Here is a 10,000-nt window from a genome sequence, read left to right on the forward strand (position 1 = left end):
TGCACATTCCCGCTCCACTCGAGACGGCAGACACCCAGGCTCTGGAGCTTGAATCGGACCTCTGTTAGACAACACAGGTGGACTTCTCGGCCTCACAAGAGAGCAATACGCCAGCGGGTGAACAGGAGAGTCGTGCCGACAAAACCCACTGACTTTTAAAACTGTCCGTCTGCCACTTGGGACAGAGAGAGGAACCTGACGAGCCTGAACACCAGCCTTGGCTGGACCGCTCGGGCCCTCCCATGTCGGACGCGAGTCGCCAAATCGATCGGAAGAGAGTACCGATTCCTCTCAAAAAGTCTGCGTGCCCGTTATTATAAAAGCAGCCCACCGGCCGCGGTGCCTTGCCCACAAACACACTTGGTGTCTGGGGTGATTCAGAGCCGCCGCGGCTCGAAAGTGTCAACCTGTTTTAAAAGTCATCGCTATGCCGGCACAGGTGACTTTCAAGTTAAAGAGTTCTCTTTATTGGCTTTCAAAAAAATCTGCAAAGTGTCACAGAGATTTTGAGAAACTCTTTTTTTTCTTTATATTATTATAATATAATATAATGTGTATATGTTTTCGAAAAGCATCCACCAGCAATCCATGGTGAGCCTCTCTCTGCTGGCAAGCTCCTCCTGCCTGAGCCCGACGCTGTCGAGGCTCAACACGATTTCAGACTGACAAAGAGTTCGAAAATTGCCGCCTGATGTAGCTTTAAATGCTGACAGGTGACTTCCGAGTGCTCTTGTAAAGGTCTCCGCTTTGAAATTGAGAGCCTTTTGCCAAGTGTCACTTTTTCAGGCACTCTTAAAGTGCACCTGGGCTGTCAGAGAAAGCTCTGAAAATCGTGTTCTCGAAAATCTCCGGGTACCCGACCAATCCCTAGGTGCCCGAATGACAAGTGTCAATTCGGCAGGACGGCCTCCCACCTCCGGCCGCAGATGCGTCACTAAATCCCCGCAACGGGGGCTTTCTCATTTCGGCATAGGGGCTTCCGCGGCCAACTCATTAACCTGTGCTCGGACTTTTTGTGCCACAAGTGCAAGGGACCGTTTGCCGGCAGCTACTCGCACCCCCCCGCCCAGGGGGGGAATCCTCTGACCGGAGATCCGAAACGCCGGCCGAATCCATCCCCGTCGGACTTCCGAAGGGGTTCCCTCGACCGACTGACTTCCGAACTCCTTTCTGGGCTTAAACGGGTGGAATTCGGACCCTCTCGCAAGGGAGCCGAAGCCCGCCAGCCCCGGGAGGCCTCGGGGCCGCCGTTTTCAAGCCCGACCAAAAAACCCGAAAAATGGGGAAAAATGGGAAAAATTCCCACTCCCAAAAGGCTTAAAAGTCGGTTGGGCGGCAGCCCGGGTCGGTCTCTGCAGACCTGGAGGCGCTAGACACAAGTCTGGTAAACAGGCTAAGTCTCGACATGCCACCTCTTACTATCCTGCAGGTACCCCGCCAATCCCCCCGGAACCGGCTGGCAATTGGCGAATCAGCGGGACGAATTTGAATTCGTGACCGACTCTCTGACACCGAATCGCCGCAAACGCGTTTCGATTTTTCGGCTTCGGTACCTCCCATCAGACTTTGACTGGCCATATCTCCGGACTCACGTGTCGCAGCCGGGACCTTCAGGTACCGTTCGACGCGTCTAACCCTGCCCCGTCGAATGGCGCCCCTCGCGGTGTGGTCCGATTTCCGCATTTTGGTCAGATTTGCCTCCAAAGTTTTCAGATTGAGTTGACGAATGCCCCCTACGGGGTAACCTCTTGCCCTTTCGGACATGGTCCCTGTGACTTAATTTCCGCCTTTTGCTCAATCGTTTCCCCATTTATAATTAATTTTAAAAATCGGGTTACTCAGTTCTGGTTTACCAGTTCCCTCTTCGGACTTAGTTTTTGGTTAATCATTTCCGGTTCACCAGTTCCCGTTTTGGACTTAGTCTCTGCGGGCCGTTTCTCATCTTTTGGTTCATCAGTTCCCCTCTTTTAATAATTTTTTGGCTGCTTTCGTTTGATCATTTCCCTGCCTTCTGGGTGACTTTTGCCCCTTAGGACTTCATCGCCGCACATTATTTTCGACTTCTGGTTGATCATTTCACCCCTTTTAATCATTTTTGCAACTTTTGGTTAACCATTTCACCCAGCTTCTGGTTAACCATTTCCCCTTTGGGACTTAGTCTCTGAGCATTCTTTTGGGATTCTGGTTAATCATTTGCCAATTTTTAAAAAATGTTGCCGCTTTTGTTTAATGCTTTCTGGTCAACCTTTCCCTCTTTCAGACTTCACCGCGGCACATTGCTTTAGCCTCCTGGTTAATCATTTCACCCCTTTTAATCATTTTTGCAACTTTTGGTTAACCATTTCCCCCAGCTTCTGGTTAACCATTTCCCCTTTGGGACTTGGTCTCTGAGCATTCTTTTGGGATTCTGGTTAATCATTTGCCAATTTTTTAAAAATGTTGCCACTTTTGTTTAATGCTTTCTGGTCAACCTTTCCCTCTTTCAGACTTCACCGCGGCACATTGCTCCAGCCTCCTGGTTAATCATTTCACCCCTTTTAATCATTTTTGCAACTTTTGGTTAACCATTTCCCCCAGCTTCTGGTTAACCATTTCCCCTTTGGGACTTAGTCTCTGAGCATTCTTTTGGGATTCTGGTTAATCATTTGCCAATTTTTTAAAAATGTTGCCACTTTTGTTTAATGCTTTCTGGTCAACCTTTCCCTCTTTCAGACTTCACCGCGGCACATTGCTTTAGCCTCCTGGTTAATCATTTCACCCCTTTTAATCATTTTTGCAACTTTTGGTTAACCATTTCCCCCAGCTTCTGGTTAACCATTTCCCCTTTGGGACTTAGTCTCTGAGCATTCTTTTGGGATTCTGGTTAATCATTTGCCAATTTTTAAAAAATGTTGCCACTTTTGTTTAATGCTTTCTGGTCAACCTTTCCCTCTTTCAGACTTCACCGCGGCACATTGCTTCAGCCTCCTGGTTAATCATTTCACCCCTTTTAATCATTTTTGCAACTTTTGGTTAACCATTTCCCCCAGCTTCTGGTTAACCATTTCCCCTTTGGGACTTAGTCTCTGAGCATTCTTTTGGGATTCTGGTTAATCATTTGCCAATTTTTAAAAAATGTTGCCGCTTTTGTTTAATGCTTTCTGGTCAACCTTTCCCTCTTTCAGACTTCACCGCGGCACATTGCTTTAGCCTCCTGGTTAATCATTTCACCCCTTTTAATCATTTTTGCAACTTTTGGTTAACCATTTCCCCCAGCTTCTGGTTAACCATTTCCCCTTTGGGACTTGGTCTCTGAGCATTCTTTTGGGATTCTGGTTAATCATTTGCCAATTTTTTAAAAATGTTGCCACTTTTGTTTAATGCTTTCTGGTCAACCTTTCCCTCTTTCAGACTTCACCGCGGCACATTGCTTCAGCCTCCTGGTTAATCATTTCACCCCTTTTAATCATTTTTGCAACTTTTGGTTAACCATTTCCCCCAGCTTCTGGTTAACCATTTCCCCTTTGGGACTTAGTCTCTGAGCATTCTTTTGGAATTCTGGTTAATCATTTGCCAATTTTTAAAAAATGTTGCCGCTTTTGTTTAATGCTTTCTGGTCAACCTTTCCCTCTTTCAGACTTCACCGCGGCACATTGCTTTAGCCTCCTGGTTAATCATTTCACCCCTTTTAATCATTTTTGCAACTTTTGGTTAACCATTTCCCCCAGCTTCTGGTTAACCATTTCCCCTTTGGGACTTAGTCTCTGAGCATTCTTTTGGGATTCTGGTTAATCATTTGCCACTTTTTAAAAAATGTTGCCGCTTTTGTTTAATGCTTTCTGGTCAACCTTTCCCTCTTTCAGACTTCACCGCGGCACATTGCTTTAGCCTCCTGGTTAATCATTTCACCCCTTTTAATCATTTTTGCAACTTTTGGTTAACCATTTCCCCCAGCTTCTGGTTAACCATTTCCCCTTTGGGACTCAGTCTCTGAGCATTCTTTTGGGATTCTGGTTAATCATTTGCCACTTTTTTAAAAATGTTGCCGCTTTTGTTTAATGCTTTCTGGTCAACCTTTCCCTCTTTCAGACTTCACCGCGGCACATTGCTTTAGCCTCCTGGTTAATCATTTCACCCCTTTTAATCATTTTTGCAACTTTTGGTTAACCATTTCCCCCAGCTTCTGGTTAACCATTTCCCCTTTGGGACTTAGTCTCTGAGCATTCTTTTGGGATTCTGGTTAATCATTTGCCAATTTTTAAAAAATGTTGCCGCTTTTGTTTAATGCTTTCTGGTCAACCTTTCCCTCTTTCAGACTTCACCGCGGCACATTGCTTTAGCCTCCTGGTTAATCATTTCACCCCTTTTAATCATTTTTGCAACTTTTGGTTAACCATTTCCCCCAGCTTCTGGTTAACCATTTCCCCTTTGGGACTTAGTCTCTGAGCATTCTTTTGGGATTCTGGTTAATCATTTGCCAATTTTTAAAAAATGTTGCCGCTTTTGTTTAATGCTTTCCCTGCTTTGTGGTCAAACTTTTCCCCTTTAGGACTTCATCGCCGCACATTATTTTCGAATTCTGGTTAATCATTTCACCCCTTTTAATCATTTTTGCAACTTTTGGTTAACCATTTCCCCCAGCTTCTGGTTAACCATTTCCCCTATGGGACTTAGTCTCTGAGCATTCTTTTGGGATTCTGGTTAATCATTTGCCAATTTTTAAAAAATGTTGCCGCTTTTGTTTAATGCTTTCTGGTCAACCTTTCCCTCTTTCAGACTTCACCGCGGCACATTGCTTTAGCCTCCTGGTTAATCATTTCACCCCTTTTAATCATTTTTGCAACTTTTGGTTAACCATTTCCCCCAGCTTCTGGTTAACCATTTCCCCTTTGGGACTTAGTCTCTGAGCATTCTTTTGGGATTCTGGTTAATCATTTGCCACTTTTTTAAAAATGTTGCCGCTTTTGTTTAATCGTTTCCCTGCTATGTGGTCAACCTTTTCCCCTTTCAGACTTCATCGCCGCGCATTGTTGTCGACTTCTGGTTAATCATTTTTCCCCTTTAAATCTTTTTTTGCCACTTTCGGTTAACCATTTCACCCAGCTTCTGGTTAACCATTTGCCCCATTATACTGAATTTTTCCGCTTTGGTTTAATCATTTCCCTGCTTTCTTGTCAACCTTTTCCCCTTTTGGACTTCGCCGCCGCACTTTGCTTTTGCCTTCTGGTTAAACATTTCTCCCCTTTTAATCCTTTTTCCCACTTTTGGTTCACCAGTTCACCCAGCTTCTGGTTAACCATTTCCCCTTTGGGACTTAAGTCTCTGAGCATTCTTTTGGGATTCTGGTTAACCATTTGCCACTTTTTTAAAAATGTTGCCGCTTTTGTTTAATGCTTTCCCTGCTTTCTGGTCAACCTTTTCCCCTTACGACTTCGCCGCCGCACTTTGCTTTCGCCTTCTGGTTAATCATTTCACCCCTTTTAATCCTTTTTCCCACTTTGGGTTGGACAGTTCACCCAGCTACTGGTTAACCATTTCCCCTTTGGGACTTAAGTCTCTGAGCATTCTTTTGTGATTCTGGTTCACCATTTGTCCCTTTTTAAAAGATATTGCTGCTTTTGATTAAACCTTTCCCTGCTTTGCGGTCGACCTATTCCTCTTTCAGACTTCATCGCCGCACCTTGTTTTCGACATCTGGTTCAACATTTCTCCCCTTTTAATCCTTTTTCCCACTTTTGGTTAAGCAGTTCACACCAGCTTCTGGTTCACCATTTGCCCCTTTTTACTGAATTTTTCTGCTTTTGTTTAATCATTTCCCTGCTTTGCGGTCGACCTATTCCTCTTTCAGACTTCATCGCCGCGCATTGTTTTCGACATCTGGTTCAACATTTCTCCCCTTTTAATCCTCTTTCCCACTTTTGGTTAAGCAGTTCACCCAACTTCTGGTTAACCATTTGCCCCTTCTTACTGAATTTTTCTGCTTTTGTTTAATCATTTCCCTGCTTTATGGTCAACCTTTTCCCCTTTAGGACTTCGCCGCCGCACTTTGCTTTCGCCTTCTGGTTAATCATTTCACAACATTTTAATCCTTTTTCCCACTTTTGGTTAAACAGTTCACCCAGCTTCTGGTTAACCATTTGCCCCTTTGGGACTTAAGTCTCTGAGCATTCTTTTGGGATTCTGGTTCACCATTTGTCCCTTTTTAAAAGATATTGCTGCTTCTGTTTAATCCTTTCCCTGCTTTGCGGTCAACCTTTTCCTCTTTCAGACTTCATCGCCGCGCATTGTTTTCGACATCTGGTTCAACATTTCTCCCCTTTTAATCCTCTTTCCCACTTTTGGTTAAGCAGTTCACCCAACTTCTGGTTCACCACTTGCCCCTTTTTACTGAATTTTTCTGCTTTTGTTTAATCATTTCCCTGCTTTCCGGTCAACCTTTCCCTCTTTCAGACTTAATCGCCGCACATTGTTGTCGACTTCTGGTTGATCAGTTCACCCCTTTTTTATCCTTTTTCCCACTTTGGGTTAAGCAGTTCACCCAGCTTCTGGTTAACCATTTGCCCCTTTGGCACTTAAGTCTCTGAGCATTCTTTTGGGATTCTGGTAAACCATTTGTCCCTTTTTAAAAAATGCTGCTGCTTTTGTTTAATGCTTGCCCTGCTTTGCGGTCGATCATTTCACCCCTTTTAATCCATTTTTGCCACTTTGGGTTAAACAGTTCACACAACTTCTGGTTCACCATTTCACATTTCGGAACTTTTATTCCCACCATTACTTTGGGCTTCTGGTTCATCATTTCACGCTGTTTTACAAATCTTTGCCGCTTCACTTTTAATCCACAAACCGTGGCTCGCTTTCGGGTGGGGGGGGGGGTAGCGGGTTTGGGCCGGGCACTCGACATCCCGGTGTGCGACCGGGTTCGTTCTGGTACCGCTCGGTGCCCCTCGTCCTGCTCTTGCCGCGGAAGCAAACCAGACGACCGTCGGTCTCACGCCCGAGGGGAGAGGAGGCGGAAAGCGGTTTGCAGCCTTTCGCTGTACCTCCGGCGGGCAGCGCCGCACCTCCGAGTGCTCGGTACCGTTCGCTGCACCTCGTCCGGCCGCACGCAGCGAGCCAAACCCGGAGGAAATCGGCCTGTGCCTTCTCGAGATATGGGCCTCCGGGTGGGACGGACAAACCGGGGCCCCGAGCTCGCTTTCGGCGGCCCGGCACTCGACTTCCCGGTGTCCGAACGTGATCCTTCCGGTACCCTTCGGTGCCCCTTGCCCGACTCTAGCTCCCGTGCTGAAGCGGAGTCGGTCGGCCTGACGGCCTGCCGAGTTAACCAGCGGAAAGCGGTGCGCAGCCTTTCGCTTGCAGCTCCGGCGGGCAGCGCCGCACCTCCGGCTGCTCAGTGCCGTCCGCTGCTCCCCTTCCGGCTGCACGCAGCGAACCATACCCGGAGGAAATCGGCCTCGGCCTTCCGGAGATATGGGCCTGCGAGTGGGACCAATAAATCGGTGCACATTTCCGGCTCGGTTTCCGGCCTCGGCACTATCAGTTCACGCCGTCCGACCGACGTCGTTCTGGCACGGTTCCGTTGCTCCTTGATCCGGTCCAGCCACGGTAATCAGCCGAAGATGGTGGGGGGGACACATTGCCCGCCGAGTTAGCCGGAGGAAATCGGCCTCGGACTTCCTCAGATATCAGCCTCCGGGTGGGACAGACAAACCGGGGACCCGAGCACGCTTTCGGCGGCCCGCTGGTCGACTTCCCGGTGTGCGACCGGGTTCGTTCCGGTACCGTTCGCTGCCCCTCGTCCTGCTCTAGCCGCGGAAACAAACCCGACGACCGTCGGTCTCACGCCCGCGGAGGGAGGTGGCGGAAAGTGGTTTGCAGCCTTTCGCTGTACCTCCGGCGGGCAGCGCCCGACCTCCGAGTGCTCGGTACCGTCCGCTGCGCCTGGTCCGGCCGCACACAACGAGCCATACCCGGTGGAAATCGGCCTGTGCCTTCCAGAGATATGGGCCTCCGGGTGGGACGGACAAACCGGGGCCCCGTGCTCGCTTTCGGCGGCCCGCTAGTCGACTTCCCGGTGTGCGACCGGGTTCCTTCCGGTACCGTTCGCTGCCCCTCGTCCTGCTCTAGCCGCGGAAACAAACCCGACGACCGTCGGTCTCACGCCCGCGGAGGGAGGCGGCGGAAAGTGGTTTGCAGCCTTTCGCTGTACCTCCGGCGGGCAGCGCCCGACCTCCGAGTGCTCGGTACCGTCCGCTGCGCCTGGTCCGGCCGCACACAACGAGCCATACCCGGTGGAAATCGGCCTGTGTCTTCCGGAGATATGGGCCTCCGGGTGGGACGGACAAACCGGGGCCCCGAGCGGTGGCACCCTGCTCGCTTTCGGCGGCCCGGCACTCGACTTCCCGGTGTGCGAACGTCATCGTTCCGGTACCCTTCGGTGCCCCTTGCCCCACTCTAGCTCCGGTGCTAAAGCGGAGTCGGTCGGTCTCACGGACGCCGAGTTAGCAGGCGGAAAGCGGTGCGCAGCCTTTCGCTGTCACTCCGGCGGGCAGCACCGCACCTCCGAGTGCTCGGTACCGAACGCTGCGCCGCCTCCTGCCGCACGCAACGAGCCATACCCGCAGGAAATCGGCCTCGGCGTTCCGGAGTTATCCGCCTCCGAGTGGGCCTGACCAAGCGGGGTGAACTGGAAATCATTAACCAACGTACTTCCATGTTTTCACCCGCAGAGGGCAGCACTCTCTTCTCCGTTTTAAACTGGGCCGACCCGGCTCCGTTTCGAGACCCGGCACTCGACTTCCCGGTGTGCGACCGGGTTCGTTCCGGTACCGTTCGCTGCCCCTCGTCCTGCTCTAGCCGCGGAACTAAACCCGACGACCGTCGGTCTCACGCCCGCGGAGGGAGGCGGCGGAAAGTGGTTTGCAGCCTTTCGCTGTACCTCCGGCGGGCAGCGCCCGACCTCCGAGTGCTCGGTACCGTCCGCTGCGCCTGGTCCGGCCGCACACAACGAGCCATACCCGGTGGAAATCGGCCTGTGCCTTCCGGAGATATGGGCCTCCGGGTGGGACGGACAAACCGGGGCCCCGAGCTCGCTTTCGGCGGCCCGCTAGTCGACTTCCCGGTGTGCGACCGGGTTCCTTCCAGTACCGTTCGCTGCCCCTCGTCCTGCTCTAGCCGCGGAACCAAACCCGACGACCGTCGGTCTCACGCCCGCGGAGGGAGGCGGCGGAAAGTGGTTTGCAGCCTTTCGCTGTACCTCCGGCGGGCAGCGCCGGACCTCCGAGTGCTCGGTACCGTCCGCTGCGCCTGGTCCGGCCGCACGCAACGAGCCATACCCGGAGGAAATCGGCCTGTGCCTTCCGGAGATATGGGCCTCCGGGTGGGACGGACAAACCGGGGCCCCGAGCGGTGGCACCCTGCTCGCTTTCAGCGGCCCGGCACTCGACTTCCCGGTATGCGAACGTGATCGTTCCGGTACCCTTCGGTGCCCCTTGCCCCACTCTAGCTCCGGTGCTAAAGCGGAGTCGGTCGGTCTCACGGACGCCGAGTTACCAGGCGGAAAGCGGTGCGCAGCCTTTCGCTGTCACTCCGGCGGGCAGCACCGCATCTCCGAGTGCTCGGTACCGTACGCTGCGCCGCCTCCTGCCGCACGCAACGAGCCATACCCGGAGGAAATCGGCCTCGGCGTTCCGGAGTTATCCGCCTCCGAGTGGGCCTGACCAAGCGGGGTGAACTGGAAATCATTAACCAACGTACTTCCAGGTTTTCACCCGCAGAGGGCAGCACTCTATTCTCCGTTTTAAATTGGGCTGACCCGGCTCCGTTTCGAGACCCGGCACTCGACTTCCCGGTGTGCGAACGTGATCGTTCCGGTACCCAACCGTGCCCCTTGCCCCACTCTAGCTCCGGCGGTAAAGCGAAGTCGGTCGGTCTCACGGACGCCGAGTTAGCAGGCGGAAAGCGGTGCGCAGCCTTTCGCTGTCACTCCGGCGGGCAGCATCGCACCTCCCAGTGCTCTGTA

Source organism: Heptranchias perlo, unplaced genomic scaffold (genome assembly GCF_035084215.1).
Source record: "Heptranchias perlo isolate sHepPer1 unplaced genomic scaffold, sHepPer1.hap1 HAP1_SCAFFOLD_1356, whole genome shotgun sequence".
NCBI lineage: Eukaryota > Metazoa > Chordata > Chondrichthyes > Hexanchiformes > Hexanchidae > Heptranchias > Heptranchias perlo.